The following is a 16,230-nucleotide window of genomic DNA, read 5'->3' as shown; positions in this document are numbered from 1 at the left end:
GCTGTTGGACGTGTCAGTCCCAACCTGGCCACCTTGGCCATTTTCAGAGTGCTTGTGTGGGGGTGGGGTTGAAGGAGAAGGATGAAAGATGATCCCCAATCCCAACAAGAGAATTCAAAAATCAGAGAGCGAGAAAGGTGAACGCGCTCCCCTCCCCCGCTGTTGCTGGGAAGCCCCACTCTGCCCAGGTCTGGTTTCTGGAGCATCAGCGCCCCCTTTCCCTCGCCGGCAGGATCGTTTCCTCCCGACACTGGCCTCGCGCCTTGGGCGCAGGGTTTGGGGCTCAGCTGTCAACTCCGAAGCATTCGTAGGGTTCGACCCACTCGGCGGGAGGGAACGGAGGGAGAATCAAAAGGCACCCTCCCCCACGACGCGGAGGCGGCAGGACGATTCCCCAAACGCCCAAGCTTGAACTTTTTTGTATGCGAGATAGAAGCCAGGGCAACCTCGCCCAGATAACCCCCAAAACAAAGGCACGACTAGATAAGTGACTTAAAGGGAGTAAAGGTCGTTCTATCGGAGAACGTTCCAAACTTACACAGACTCTCTTTTCTTTGTACCCTATTTCAGACTCCACCCAGTCTTGCACACACACACACACACACACACACACACACACACCCCACACACAAAACAAAAACCCATCGTTGTCATATTGGACTCAACAATTTGCCTAATCCCATTAAAGAACTAGCAACCATATAGCCCTTAGCCCTTCCCCTAAAAGACCTTTAGTTCAAAACGGCGCAACCGCTTGGAGATTTCTCCCGAGGGCCCTATATCTAGTTGGGCCGAGTTTGTAGAAGGGACATTTCTTGATTCTAGATTTATATTCTCTCTGGGTATTAAATGCAATTTTGTATGTTCCTTTTCTTCTTTTCAAAGAGAACACAAAACTATAGGAGTCTAAGAAAATAACCCCAAAATGGGGAGGCAAACTCATTCTGGAAATGATGGGCTGTCTGTAGTTTCACAAAACCGCTTTCCCGGCAGAGCACCAACACCTCCCCCTTCCACCCCCCCATCCCATCTGGTCGGCTTCTCCCCGCCCTGCAGTTGTTGTCGAAGTCTGGGGGTTGGGACTGGACCCCTGATTGCGTAAGAGCAAAAGCGAAGGCGCAATCTGGAGACTGGGAGATTCGGAACGCAGGGGAGTTTGGGCGAAACTTTTATTTTGAAGAGACCAAGGTTGGGGGGGGGGGCTTATTTCCTGACAGCTATTTACTTAGAGCAAATGATTAGTTTTAGAAGGATGGACTATAACATTGAATCAATTACAAAACGCGGTTTTTGAGCCCCTTACTGTTGGAGCTACAGGGAGAGAAACAGAGGGGGAGACTACAAGAGATCATTGGAGGCCGTGGACACACTCTTTACTCCATGTGTGGGACATTCATTGCGGAATAACATAGCAGAAGGTAAGGGAGAAGAAAAAATGATTTTTTGTTTATAAGACAAGTCCCTGATCAGACTCTGGGACTGGAGAAAGAGAAGTAACTTCAAACTTTGGGCGACAAGAAAAAAAAATGGAGCTGGATTCCAGTTGTGTGTCCAGAGAGCAATTTTTTTTTTTCGGAATAAACTTCACTTGGGGATGGGTGGGAGATAACCATAGAGTTAGAAAGTCTAGCGATTTTTTTTTAAACACACATTTTCCAGACCTATTTTAAAAAACAATGTTTTCTAACAACCCTATGGCCTCCCAAAGAAATTGTTTAGGCTTACATTTTGAGGTTTCTTTTGGGAATGGGGGTGGTGTTCATGAATACTGGGCCGAACACCAAGGAACTGGGGGTGGAGGCAGAGGTGTTTGCCCTCTTCTTGGCAGTGGGTCCTGGAAGGCGACAGGTTTTAAATGAGTGTTTTCATTCCTCGCCTGCGGTTTGGCGGGACAGCGCTGCAGCCCGCGGTGTGGAGCGCGGCTGGGGGACCAGGGGAGGTGGGGAGAGGGGAGCGCGGAGGGGGCGCGGGAAGGGGTTGCTGGTCGCAGGAGGCGGGCGGGGCTCGGCTGGAGACCGGACCTCCGTGCTGGCCTGCAGCACATGGAGCCGGTCGAATGCGCGTAATTACTGGACGGCGCTGCTCTGGGTGAGAGTCCGGGCCAGATTTGGCGCGGCGGTGACGCGGCTGCGGGACAAGCAGAGGGGCGCGGGCGTGGGCGAGGGTTTGGGGCGCTCTGGAGGGGTTTGTCGGGTCAGTGAGGTGCTAGGGAGAGCGGGTGCCTGCTCGGCTGTACGCTCGGGTTGCACGCCCTAGCGCGGGGGCGACAGCGGCGGCGCGGGCGGGCGGTCTGGAATAATGACAAACACATTTGGCCCTGAGTGAAGAAGTCGATGTCGCCTCGCATTCCAGCAACTGGGATTTGAGGAATTTCGAACCACACACCAAGGGGTCCTCATTGTGCGCCGTGGCCCCCGCCCGTCTCCCCGCGCCCCCTCCTCGGTGGAACCGTTTCTGCATTGCCCGGGGCTCTGCTGCCGCTCAGTTCTGGCCTCAGGCAGGAAGAGAGGAAAGGTCTACAGGAAAGTGTCGAACTTCTTGTGAGTAAGTTAGGGACCACTTGGAACTGGGGAAACTTGTTTGCAGGTAAGAGAAAGGTGGGCGGTAAACCACATTCTCCCTCCAGGCAACTGAGCCCTGGGCACCCCCTACCCGGCGCCCCTTTCTGCGCGGGGGTGCACGGCACTTGCCGTCTGCGCTCGCCCAGCGCTGCTCGGTCCTCTCTAGTCGCCCTTTTCTCCGTCTCTGAAGACGGCTTCAGAGCCATCTGTGCGTACTTCTCCTTCCTCTGCTGTCTACCCCCATGGAAACCAGGTTTATACACGATTAACTCCGCCCGGCTGCGTCCGGGGAGCGGGCTGCGTCCGTTTGACTCTGAATATGTGGGATCAGCTGTTCTATTCCGAGAGGGTGTCGGCCAGGTCGGAGCGGCAAGGAGTGTGGCCCGACCCAAGTCCTGTTGCCGGAGGAAGCCAGGAGCCGGGGCCAGGCCAGGTGTGCGGGAACTGCCGGTGACCTGGCCTCGCGTCTTGGTCGGGAAGGACTTGTTGCCCCGGCCGGCTGTCGGTTGTGCAGCCCTCCCGCAGCCAGAGGGCCGGTCCCGCACTGCGCTCCCCCAGTTCTGCTAAGACCTCAGGATGTGCGCAAAGAGTGCCTGGAAGAACTTGCCACTCACTCCATCTCTCTGGGTGGGAGGCAAGCATGGATGGGACCCCTGTCAGGTCCCGACCGCCCCACGTCCGAAAAGCCCCGGGCTGGGCGGTGTGGGAAATGGCTTTTTGGCTCCGAGGCCGAATTGCTCAATGTTTTGGACCGACTCGCCTCGCCGCAGTCGCTCCTGACCAGAACTAGACAGATTTTTGGAGCAGGGAGAGGCATCCAGGGCAAACGAGGCACGACAATGCACCGCAGTGCATCTTACCGGACAAATATCCCGCAGCCACAGGAGGGGAGGAAAGGGCTCCCCGGGCGTGCGCACCTCACCAGTCGCCGCACTGTCCCACCCCCGACCCCTAATCTGGTCAATCTGGACCCCCGCACTGCCGAATTGCATCCCCTCCCTCTTCTCCGTCTCTCCTCGGCCTCCACCTTTCCACAATCCTCACTATGAGGAGGCCCTGTCTCGACTTCCCGACAAGCGCGAGGCCGAGCAGCCTCGCTTTGACGCACAGGTCAGGCCCTGCTTCGGAGCTTGCACAGTTTTGGGTTGAGCCAAGTGCAGCTGGACCTCGTTCACAAGAGTGAGGAAGAATGAGAGTGGGGGGACGCCAAGAATGAACCCGTCGTTAGCCCCCGGTGCCCTGGCTCTTGTTTAAATCCTTAGATCGAGAGGGACTTGAAGGAGAGCCCAGGCTCCCAGCTCTCCGCCCCTGGGCCAGTTTCCTCTCGGGACGCGGACCTAGGAGGGATGCAGGGGGAGGGGCATTGGGCTGGGCTTTCCAGCTGCAAACACGTCTGGCGCCGAGGCGGGCCCATTTTGTGCCTCCTGGGGACAGACCGTGGGCGGCGCGCAGCAGCGGGACGCGTTTTGGGGACGTGGTGGCCAGCGCCTTCCTGCAGACCCCACAGGGAAGGACTCCCTCTGACCTCCGGGGAGCTGCGACCAGGTTATATGTTGCTGGTGGAAAAGTGGCAATTCTAGGAAAAGAGCTAAAAGCCTGATCGGTGACCGAAAGGTGTGGGTCTCAGGGTCCCCCTGGTCTAACTCGCCGGGTCCACCCGCAGCATCAGCCTTGGGGCGGCAGATAATCTTTCGGTCTCGCCTGGGGCGCAAGATACAGGATGGGGCAAATGGCTTCTCCCAACTTCGCCCTAGTTCAGGTTCTGCCAGATGGTTGTCGTTTGCTGAAGTGGCTCGGCAGCATTTCCTATTGTTTTAAACTGATCAGTGAGTTTCAGCCCATCAGTGAACCCGGGATGGGCTGAAAAAGTAGATTGTACGAGGGAATAATGGGAACCCCGACTTGGGGCGCCTCCTTCCTTGCCTCCTACTGCAGTTTCTCGGCCCCCGCGAAAGGGGAGCTACAAGCGCGGGTGGGCGCGGACTCGTCAGGGGGCAGAGGCGGCTAAGGCGCGTGTCGGGCAAGGTGGCACCAGAGGGCACTTTTTTTTTTTTTTGACAGAGTCTCACTCTGTCGCCCAGGCTGGAGTGCAGTGGTGCGATCTCGGCTCACTGCAACCTCCGCCTCCCGGGTTCAAGCGATTCTCCTGCCTCAGCCTCCCAAGTAACTGGGATTACAGGTGCCCGCCACCACGCCAGGCTAATTTTTGTATTTTTAGTAGAGACGGTATCACCATGTTGGTCAGGCTGGTCTCGAACTCCTGACCTCAGGTGATCCGCCCACCTCGGCCTCCCAAAGTGCTGGGATTAACAGGCGTGACCCACCGCGCCCGGCCAGGAACAGTTCTTAAATGCCGAGAGGGCGCAGGCTAGCTCTCTCCAGCATTCCATGTGAGCCGCTACCCACGGCCGGGCGGCTCTCGTGCCCATAGGAGGCGCTGGCGAGCGCCTGTAACCCTAAACCCCTCGGCCCTTTTCTCCCCACCCGCCCCGCCTCTCTTCCCGCTCTCCCCCCTCTCCCCACACCCTGCCCGGCCCCCTCTCGGGTCTCAGTTGAAAACAATGCAAACGCCGAGCGTTGTGCCTGGGGCGTGGCGGCCTTTGCAGCTCTGAGGTACAGAGTGCGGCGCGCATGGGCGCAGGTCCCGGGAGCGGCTGGGCATCGCCACCAACCCCAGGACAACCGAGCCGCCAAGGGCGTGGTGGAGGCGGGAGGGAGAGCTGACCGCGCAGTGTTCCTCTGGATCCCGGGGTCAGAAACCGGACGGTGGCTGGGGCTGGACTGTCCGAGCGCAGAGCCTCCCGGGTGAAGTCTGCGCGCAGCACTCCCGGCAGCGCTGTCGGGGACCAGGAGCCTGTGCTGCGGGCTAGCGAGCCGGCGAGCCAGCGAGCCGAGTAAGATTTGCGGGGCTGTCGCGCCCTCTAGTGGGCTCTGGGGGCGCATCCCACTTTCCCCAGCCCCGGGCGGTCGGCCCCAATCTCAGTGGAGCGCGGTGCTGGAACCCCGGGGGCCTGGAGCGAAAGCTAACCTGGGTCACTTTTCCTTTCCTCCGGGCCGCCAGTGGACGCCTCGCAGGCTCTGTGTGGGCCCAGGAAGCGCCGGGTGGACGAGAGGGGGCCGAGGTCGCTGGGTTTGGATTGAGAATGGAGCGTCCTTTTAGTTCAATGTGGGAGAAGCAGGGGAGGATGGAGGAGGATGGGTCCCGTGCGTTCTCGGGACGCAGGCGGCGTCTTCTGCGTTCCAGCCCCTCGCCAGCTCCCTTGCCCCTCGGGCGGCCTGTTGCTGTTTGCTTGTTATACGACCCTGCGTTATTGTGCGACGGGAACAGTCGTTTCCAATCCGCCCGCGGTTCCCGGGCTGCGCGGCCGTCGCGGCCTTCGCCAGGCTGGTTTATGAGGGGCGGCAGTGGCGCGCGGACAGATAGGGCAGCGCAACCCGGGAACGGCGTCGCGGCCAAGGCGGTCCCCCGCCCTGAGGGCGCGTAAATGCTGAGGTGTAGAGAGCGTGGGTTTCACAGAACCCGAGTAGCTAGTCCAGCTGTGTCTCTGCGGCCTGGTCCGGCAGCGTCGTCTTCCCGGCTTCCGAAGCCCCGCTGTCCCAGCGCACCCGCTCCCAGTGATGGGGATGGTGATGGGGACGATGGGGAGATGTCCGCCTACCCCGAATTCTTCTGGGGTCCCGAGGAGATTGAGCCATTTTCAACAGCAGTTTTCGTATTTCTGCTCAAACCCCGCGGGCTTTCAACTGAGGTCTCCACGAAAGCTAAAAGTACAGCCTAAGGAAGGGGGAGACTGGAAGTTAAGATCTGGGATAGTGGAGCTCAGAATTTCTGGCAGACGCGTCTGTGTTGCAACCCCTGGATGCACGTCCTTCGACCAACACTGCCATCTGCTGGTCACTTGCAAGAACTACCGCGACCCGCTGTGAGAATGGGCTTTGCGGAGACTCCAAGCTAGCACTGGCATTAGGAGGTGCTTTTTTTTGCCTTTTTTTTTTCCTCTGTAGGACCATAATAGGTGACTGATTTTCTTTTCCTGTGAGGCTACAAGAATTGCTGGAAGACAGCATTTTTATTTCGTGGAAATTTGTGTTGTGTTTCGCCTTGGTTATTAATGCTTTGCATTTACATAGTGAACATATTATCAGAGCAGGCCTGTGAGGAAGGTAGTGGGGGGTATTGGTGTTCCCGTTTCTGAGTGAGGAGATCTATGTCGGGGCCTTGGTGACCTCAAGCTGAATGCTCAAACTGCTACTGCTACTCCTAAGGTTGTGCCATTAGGAGTCACACCCGTTTGGTGACATTCGAAATGATATGTCATTTTATTCTCCCGTGGTTAAATATCTGGTGAAAGGAGAGCACACATGTTTATGAGCCCAGATTGTCCCATAAAACGCTCCTGTGTAAAAACACTCCAGCCTCCTCCCGTTACTGGAATGTCTGATGGAGCTCCTGGAGATCAAAACAACAAAACAGGCTCTGGTAGGGTGCAGAGGTCCTGGTAAACACACCCTCTGCTGGAAAACAGGGAGAACTTTCCATCAGTGTAGACCTGCACTTGGGTTGCCTGGACTGAAGTTAGGAGACTGTGTAGAAAAAGGAAGATGTGTAATTTTCACAGTTAGAATTAACTTAGGAGAGCTGAAATTAGCTGAACCTCGGAAATCTGAATCTTGAAGTCACCAGTGGCTTTGGGATTATGAGAGAGTCTCCTGTGGTCTTTAATCATGTGAGGGTGGGGTGAAATTAAATATTCAGTGGTTCTGCAATGGGATGCACTGTGCAATTGGTGATTGAGAAGCAAGCTCTTTGGCTTTAGGAGAAGAATGTCTTGCTCTTAGTCCTTCTGGAAATGGAGCCTTGCATTGCCTGCTGTCTGTTTACACTGCCTTTGGTTATACAGTCGTGTTCAATGGCTCTTTACTTCTGTTTGCAGGGCAGGAGATGGCACCCTGTTAAAGAGAAAGGATAGTAGCTGCAAAAGCATTTGTTTCTCTGTTTCTGTGACTGTATATATTGGTTCATCTTTGAATGGTCTTTATAGCTACAGCAGGCTGGAGGTAACAGGGTCATGGGGAGTGGACTGCTGGTGTGGGCTGATCAGAGTTCAGATCCATGTCTCCAGGAGGCAGGAGGGTGCAGGGCAGGTCATGCTTGCTTCTGGGGCATCCGTCACTTTCTTAGCTTAAGGGGAGAGAGTGAAGGAGCCCGATCTAAAATATCTTTGGCGGAGTCTGCAGAAGAAGTCGTGTGAAAATTAAAGCACTTTCAATTAAAACTCTATAATTTAGTCAATTTAGTCCTTAAAATAATGCCACAGCGCAAGCAACCAGTCAGGCCTTACTAGTGCTTCCTAGAAGAAGAGACTGAGGCTCAGAGAGTTGGACAGAGTGTCAGATTTGGGATCAGTGGCTAGTCCAATGTGATTTCCATCCTTTCTTCTGAGAGAAAGCATAAGAAGGCCAAGAGGATGGGGGAAAGCACAAGTCACCTGCCTGAGGGTCAACAGGGCAGGGGTCTCTTTCTCAGTTTGTTTCTCTAAGTTATGGCAAACGCTTTTTGAGCTGTGATTATTGAAGATGGGGGCTGAAGTTCAACATGTAGTTGGCATGAGAGAAGTAATCATGATTGAAGAAAAGATTTGGTTGAAATCTATCGTTCTTCCCTGCAAAGGGGGCTGTTCTCATGGATTCTTAGTAGTGCCATGTTTCTCAGAATTTGTAGCTTCAATTACTTATATTTGCACACCTGACTTTAGATGAGCTCTGGAATAGCAGTTACTAATTAAGGATGAGCATTTAGAATAGAAAAAGTTGCAGGAACAGCCAGATTCACTCCCAGAGAGCCTCACTACAGGTCTGATAGGTGAGGAAAGTCCCCATCTTTCCCATTTTTCTTCATTACCTCCCTGTGGGGCAAGCACTGCCATTATTCGTGAGTCACCTGTCTGAGTTATAGATAAGTAGTGACATGCAACTTCACAAACACACTGAGCACAGTGGCTCACGCCTGTAATCCCCGCACTTTGGGAAGCTGAGGCAGGTGAATTGTTAATGCTTTGCATTTACATAGTGAACATATTATCAGAGCAGGCCTGTGATGAAGGTAGTGGGGGGTATTGGTGTTCTCGTTTCTGAAGTGAGGACACCTATGTTGGGGTCTTGGTGACCTCAAGCCGAATGCTTAAACTGCTACTGCTACTCCTAAGGTTGTGCCATTAGGATTCACACCTGTTTGGTGACATTCAAAAGAATATGTCATTTTATTCTCTCGTGGTTAAATATCTGGTGAAAGGAGAGCAGACATCTGGTGAAAGGAGACCAACATATACAGTCACAGAAACAGAGAAACAAATGCTTTTACAGCTACTATCCTTTCTCTTTAACAGGGTGCCATCAAGACCATCCTGGCCAACATGGTGAAACCCTGTCTGTACTAAAAATTCAATAAATTAGCTGGCCATGGTGGTGGGCACCTGTAGTACCAGCTACTCGGGAGGCTGAGACAGGAGAATCGCTTGAACTTGGGAGGCAGAGGTTGCAATGAGCTGAGATCACGCCACTGCACTCCAGCCCAGGTGACAGTGCGAGATTCTATCTAAAACAAAAAAAAAAAAAGAAAAAAAGAAACTTCGCAAACAGGCCTAGATTTCTACCCAGGGAGCCACTGTTATTGGAGACGGGAGTTTGGAATCTTAAGCAACAAACATGTTTATTCTCTTGCCTCCTGATGGCTTGCTCAGAGGGCCTGTTTCCATTGCCTACTTTTTTTGAGACGGAATCTTGCTCTGTCACCTAGGCTGGAGTGCAGTGGCAAGATCTTGGCTCACTGCAACCTCCGCCTACTGGGTTGAAGCCATTCTCCTGCCTCAGCCTCCTGAGTAGCTGGCATTATAGGTACCTGCCTCCATGCCTGGCTCATTTTTTATATTTTTAGTAGAGATGGGATTTCACCTTGTTGGCCAGGATGGTCTCAAACTCCTGGTCTCAAGGGATCTGCCCACCTCAGCCTTCCAAAGTGTTGGGATTACGGGCGTGAGCCAATACGCCCGGCCTCATTGGCCACTTTATATGTCAGTAAATAATCTTTCCTGGCAGAGGGTTCACTGTATCTGGAGGCACTGAAGGAAATCTGGGAGTGTCTGGCCAGGGCAAAGCACTGCTTAGAGCTTGCACAGGAAAAGCAGTGAGCCCTTCTTTTAAGCTCAAGAGTGCTTTAAAGATGCATCTTTGGCAAGTCTTGCCAAAGAAATATGGGATCTAAATGTGATAAAACCAAAGACATCAAGCTGGCTCTGGAGGCCTTCTTTGAAGTTTGCTGAGTGGATTGTCAGTGGGAGGCTGATATTTACATGTACAAACACACAAGCGTGCGTTACTGCTAATTGTGGTAAATCAGGCTGGTCAGCCTGGCTCTGGGGCCCACTGTGCCTGCCACCGCAGCAGTATGGAAGCCCTGCATCCCAGGCACATGTCAGCATCCTCAGAGGCCATCAGCCAGCCAGCATTGTGTGAATTGCATTTGGGTTCACAGCACTGTAATTGTGTTTCTCCTGCTGTGGTGAGCAAAGGAGGAAAATGGAAGGAGGAGGTGTAATTTGCCCTAGGAAATAGTCAGGCAGACGGCACACAGGGGTGGGATATGGCTAAAACACTGACCTTCCCTTGAGAGAGACCATATGGTGAAGTGGAGAGGGCATAGCCTTTGTATCACACAGACCTTGTGTTCAAATCCTGGCTCTGTCATTGGCTGTGTGACTTTGGGTCATTTGCAAAACTTCTCTGAGCCTCAACTGCCACTTCTTAAAATCAACTCTAAGTAATCTCTAAGGATTATTCTTCACAAACACAGCATGTACATGCAAACTTTGGCTTAGTAAATAATGGTTTCTCATTCTCTTATTTTGTTTTCTACGTACCCTACTCCCCTTCCTGTTAGGAGCCTTCCACCTTTTACTCTGTTTTCTTCCTCTCTCATTTTCCTGGTGGCATTCAATAAAGCAGAAATCTGATTTCTGCAAAGCAGGCCACCTTACAGGAGAAATGCATGATTAGGTACCACCAAAAACTTTGTTTAGGCTATTATCTTCTGGATCCTCTCCAACCAAACTAAACCCAACTAGGGATAAACACAGCAATACAGGAATACATTGAATTTCTCTCTTACTCTCTCTTTTTTTAAACCAGTTTACTCAAGAATCACATGCACACATATTTTAGCTTCCAAAGTCAATGGTGGAACACATTGAGTCCCATTAGGCTCACTCCATTGTATGAGTTAGCATCAGAGGAGTTCTTACCAGAGTGTCTTCATCTTGAATAGGGCCTAAGTAAGAAGAGGATGGACCTGCTGGGCTGCATTCCCAGGAGGTTAGGCATTTGTAGTCACAGGAGAGATAGGAGTTGGAATAGGAGTTGATATATAAAGGTCATAAAGACCCCAGTGGTAAAACAGGTTGCAGGCCAGGTCTGATGGCTCATTTCTGTAATCCCAGTACTTTGGGAGGCCAAGGCAGGAAGATTGCTTGAGCCCAGGATTTCAAGACGAACCTGGACAACATAGTGAGACCTTGTCTCTATAAACAATAATTTTAAAAACATGAGCTGGGCATGATGGTGCAGGCCTATAGTCCCAGCTACTGGTCTGAGGGGTGGTTGGGGGTGCAGACTGAGGTGGGAGGATGGAGGCTGCACAGAGCTGAGATCAGGCCACTGCACTCCAGCCTGGGTGACAGAATGATACCCTCTCTCAAAAATAAATAAATAAATAAGCCAGCAAAACCAGGATGCGGTGAAGAAGCTGGCCAAAACCCGCCAAAACGAAGATGGTGATGAAAGTGACCTCTGGTCATCCCTATTGCTTATTATACACTAATTATAATGCAGTGCCATGTTAAAAGACACTCCCACCGGTGCCATGGCAGTTTACAAATGCCAAAGCAATGACCAAAGATACTCTGTATGGTCTAAAAAGGGGAGGAACCCTCAGTCCTGGGAATTACCTGCCCCTTTCAGGGAAAACTCGTGAATCTTCTACTGCTTGTTGAGCATACAATCAAGAAATAACTATAGGTATACTCACTCAAGCAGCCATGCAGTTGTTGTGCCCATTGAGTAGCCACTTTTTTATTCCTTTACTTTCTTAATATATTTGCTGTTATTTTACTCTTTGACTTGCTCTTGAATTCCTTCCTGCATGAAGCCAAGAACCTTTGTGACCTCCCAGGTCGAACCCCAATGTTGAGGTTCACCCTATGATATCTTTTCTGGTGACCAATGACGGGACAATGGTGACCTCCCATTGACTTTAAATTAAGACTGATTGGCACTGTGTGGGCTTCACTAGTGGGTGAGTCTCTCCTTGCCCAGATTCAGCTTGCTAACATTTTTTTCCCTTCAAATTGGCTCCTTTGTCCTTCTAATGTTCTTTATTTTGGACGGATGGGAAAGTGGCTGTGAGGCCTCTGGCTTAGCAGCCTGATAGCGGCCTCCTGTTGTCTGGCTGCCCCAGATGGGAGCATGCCTGGCTGGTCATATCTTTTGCAACCCACCTTGTCATCCCTTTTCTGAGACCTTTTCTCTTTAGTTTCTTTTAAAAATTTTTTAAAATTAATTAATTAATTAATTAATTTTTAGAGATAGTATCTTGCTCTGTTGCCCAGGCTGGAGTGCAGTGGCATAATCATTGCTCACTGCAGCCTGGACCTCACAGGCTCAAGTGATCCTTCCACCTCAGCTCCTGAGTAGCTGGGACTATAAGGCATGCACCACCACACCTAGCTAAATTTTGTGGGTTTTGTTTGTAGAGACAGGGTTTTGCTAGGCTGCCCAGACTGGTCTTGAACTCCTGGGCTCAAGCAATCTGCCTGCCTCAGCTTCTCAAAGTACTGGGATTATAGGCATGAGCCACTATACCTGGCCTGTCTTTAGTTTCTAATGACTGGCTGTTTGACTTCTCTGCTCTTCAGGCTGATATACTTATTTCATGTTTGTTGTCTTTGCCTTGGCTATTTGGCAATTGTTTAAGGCAGGACATTTGGTTGTGAGAGTTCTCCTGTTGTGTTGACCCTGGGACACCAGAGTCATCGTTCTGTAGCTCCAATTATATTAGGTCTCATACTTTCGGGGTTCACTATTGGCCATCCCCTAGATGCTCTGGGGTTTTTGGCATTTCGTGTGGGGACCCTTGTTAGCTGATACTCCAGGCTTTGTGGCGTTTGGATGCTCCAGGGTGTTTGGCATTGGCATTCCCCTCTAGCATTATGGGTTAGAGTCCCACCCAAGAGGAATCTTGGTCTTGCCTCTTCTTGTTTTCTACTCTAAAATTATCATTTTCTGTAAAAGCATTTTCTTATTGTCACTTCATTTAATTTTTTGCTCCAGGAGGTGGGAATTTGCAGGGGAAAATAATTGGACTCTCCCTATACTTAGAAAAACTTTGTGTCTAGTAGAGATCCTTGTTAGACAAAGGGACAGTGGCGAGTCCCAAAGGACTCGTCACTAGGGTGCCTTTTAGGCAATTGGAGCAAATTCAAATTAGCAAAGTTTAGCCATTTGGATAAGTCCCAGTTTTGTCAGGGAAATAATTTGGGTCCAGCTATCTTTTATAAAATAGTGCATTTGCGTTTCTACATTATGGCTAGAGCTCAAAGATAAAAGCTATTAGATCTATGTTTATGTGTGTGTATAAATGTCTAGATGTGTTTATGTGTATGTACATTTATTGTGTTATATATTGTGTCTACAGGGTACCAAATTGGCTTATAAATAAAAGAGTGCTCATAAAAAAAGTAAATAAGTCCAAGCATTTCTCAAGCTCATGTAACTTAAGTTTGCTAAAATTTAGAGTTACTAAAAATTCATATATAACTCTGTATAAATGTGCCAAAGAAGATATGCTCTTAGTGAAAATAAATTCTTTTTGGCCAATTCAGATGTCATTTATATGTGGGGTTTAAAATACGAGTTTAGAAAGAAAATAAAAACAAGTAGAAAGAAATAAAAAACAATAAGTAGTGGAGAGAGATGTGAGGAAAGTTATGAATATGAAGATGTATTTTGGTCAGGAAGGTTATAAATAAATTTTATGAGAAAGGATCTTATATGATAAGTTCTTGTCCTAAGGTAGAATGACTGATTGTTTAGAGAAGAAGGAAATATAGGACAAGTCAGAAAGTCCAAGCATGTTGTAGATGACCTGTATAAGTCATGGTAAAATTTATAAAAGAGAATTAAAATTTAGACGTAATTAGCCATAACTGAAAGGTAATTAATTAATTTATTTATTTATTTTGAGAAGAAGTTTTGCTCTTGTTGCCCATGCTGGATGCAATGGCATGATCTTGGTTCACTGCAACCTCCGCCTTCTGGATTCAAGCGATTCTCCTGTCTCAGCCTCCTGAGTAGCCAGGATTACAGGCATGCACCACCACGCTTGGCTAATTTTGTATTTTCAGTAGAGATGGGGTTTCATTATGTTGGTCAGGCTGGTCTTGAACTCCTGACCTCAAGTGATCCACCCATCTCAGCCTCCCAAAGTGCTGGGATTACAGGCGTGAGCCAACTCATATGCCCAGCCAGGAAATTTATTTATAATAGTCTATCTAAATTTTGGTGCCCTATGTTAAAACAAGTTTGTCTTAAAGTATTGGTTGGCTTTCAGTAAGATTGCAAGAAATACTGACTTTTAATTCTAGAATCTGTTTCCTTTGAAGGCCTCTCAGATTTATATCTGTTCCTTTTCGCTTGAAAAAGTGTATCCTTTGTAAGCTCAAAACTGACTTCCCTAGACTCCTTTTAGGAAAAGCAATACAGTGCTTGTTTCAGGCTGTGGCTCAATAGCTAAGCCTTTGTTCTTTCATGGTGGTGGCCTGGGTTCAGTTCCTGGTTTAGGGAATGAGAGATTTCCAGTTTGCTACTTCTGGGACTTTTGTCATTTATTCTTTTTGTCTGCATTGACAGTTTCTGATTTTTTCATTTGAATTTTTTTTCTGTGAGCTACCTTAGGGGTAATGCTGGGTCTTGTAAAAATTTTGTCATCTTTTGGAGACACCTCTTGTGTCCATGGTTAAGTTATAACCTTGGTTAAGGCCTGTTGGTTTCACTGGGGAAAATACCTTTAAAAAAAGGCTTAAAAGCCAGAGATGTTGGCTATTTGTCCTGGCTAGAGTCTAGTATTAAGGGATTTAAAAGGATTTTTTAAAAGGACCTCTATAATTAAAAGTCAGCTTAATTAAAAATGGATATTCCATATTCATATATATATACACACACACATATATGTGTGTGTATGTATATATTTAAAAGAGCTTTATGATTTTTTTTCTTCTTGGATCTTATTTTTAAAGAGAAAGTTTTTTGTGTGTTTGTTGTTTGTTTTCTTCTCAGTGGTCTGAATTATTTCTCCATTCTGTCTTTTGCCCCTTTAATGCCCATATTAGAGGACCTAAGATAATTTCTGACAGCCTGGGACTCCTTGGGAGGAAACAGAAGGTGTCACAGACCTCGTTTTGGGAGAAACCTCTGTTTTCTTCATGGAACCCCCAGAACTGTAAGCAGACAGGACCCCTCAGAATCCAAGGCTCTGCTCTGTTTTACCTCACATTACCTGACCTTTGTGACTTTTGGGGGCATCAGAAATTACTTTGCATTGTGAGAGAACCTTTAGCATTGGTTTGTATTACCTAGGTAGGATGTATACTTTTAGTGATGGCAGTTGCTTACATGAGTGGTTATTACTACAGGCCAATACTTACTTCTTTTCACATTTAAATAAAAAAAAGCATGCTCTTGGGCATCCACCTGTGAATGGAGGATGGGCTGATTTGCTTTAGGTTGGCCACCAGCCTTTGGGGAACATCCTTGCAGTGAAATGCTTGGTGAAAGCATTGCACTGTCTGGTCGCATAGTGTTCCATTTTGGGGGATCCAGTATTTGGTATAAATATGGGATTCTTGATTTTTGGAGATCTGTTTGGCCTTCCAGCTGTGCCTCCTTATTTGGACCTAGAAGCTGCATGCTTGAAAGAAAAACTTAAAACTGACAAATGAAAAAAAAATCCTACAGCTACTGGATATTTATATGTGTTCTGTGTATTTAAATGTGTTCTGTGTGTGATATTTATATAAAAGAGCTCTAATTCATTGGTTTAAAGAAAAATAAGTGCTTAAATCAAATATATTGTCAGAAAAATGGAAACTTTAATGCCTTTGAGTTGAAGTGACTTTAGTAATCTTTGGGAAATAAAGATAGTGTTAAAGATCATTGATAAAATAAAAATGTCTTCAAAATTTGGACATGTGGTCTAAATTAGGCAGGTTTGATACTGTTTTCTACTAAACAACATAAACTGCTTCTTTGAGTTTTGATAATTGTTCAATTTACCTGCTTTGGAACATTAGATGCTAGGTAAGGCCTGGGGACATGTGGAGTTAACCATGTTAGGTTTTTAATCAAAACTAAAAGTTACTAAGAGTTAACACTGTAACATATGTACCTGAGATTACTGGAGAAACAGTTTTACATACAAGATATGTAAGGAAAGCAAAATGTGTTTTTGGTAAAAGATTATAGGAAGGCATGGGAGTACAGTTTTGTTTTGTTTGTTTTGTTTTTTGTTTTTTTTTGAGATGGAGTCTTGTTCTGTCGCCCAGGCTGGAGTACAGTGGAACCA

At 48.7% G+C, this 16,230-nt stretch overlaps 1 protein-coding gene across 6 annotated transcripts in view; it reads left to right on the top strand.

Annotated features, from left to right (window-relative positions):
* The first annotated feature begins 1,100 nt into the window (after positions 1–1,100).
* The window catches only part of PDGFRA (platelet derived growth factor receptor alpha), a 62,331-nt gene continuing 47,201 nt past the window's right edge, over positions 1,101–16,230 (top strand). The window contains exons 1-2 of one of the 6 annotated variants that reach the window (XM_017878650.1): positions 1,236–1,418; positions 2,353–2,540. The gene's annotated coding sequence lies outside the window, so the exon portion shown is untranslated. Of the gene's footprint in view, positions 1,419–2,352; positions 2,545–4,137; positions 4,176–5,363; positions 5,456–16,230 lie in introns of those variants that run through there. The other 5 variants (XM_017878651.1, XM_017878649.1, XM_017878654.1 and 2 more) reach the window with 5 other exon arrangements.

The sequence above is a fragment of the Rhinopithecus bieti genome, unplaced genomic scaffold (assembly GCF_001698545.2).
Source record: "Rhinopithecus bieti isolate Rb0 unplaced genomic scaffold, ASM169854v2 scaffold_11842, whole genome shotgun sequence".
In the NCBI taxonomy this organism is placed as follows: Eukaryota; Metazoa; Chordata; class Mammalia; order Primates; family Cercopithecidae; genus Rhinopithecus; species Rhinopithecus bieti.
Note: the sequence above shows the minus strand (reverse complement) of the source record. Positions and strands in the feature narration are given on the sequence as shown.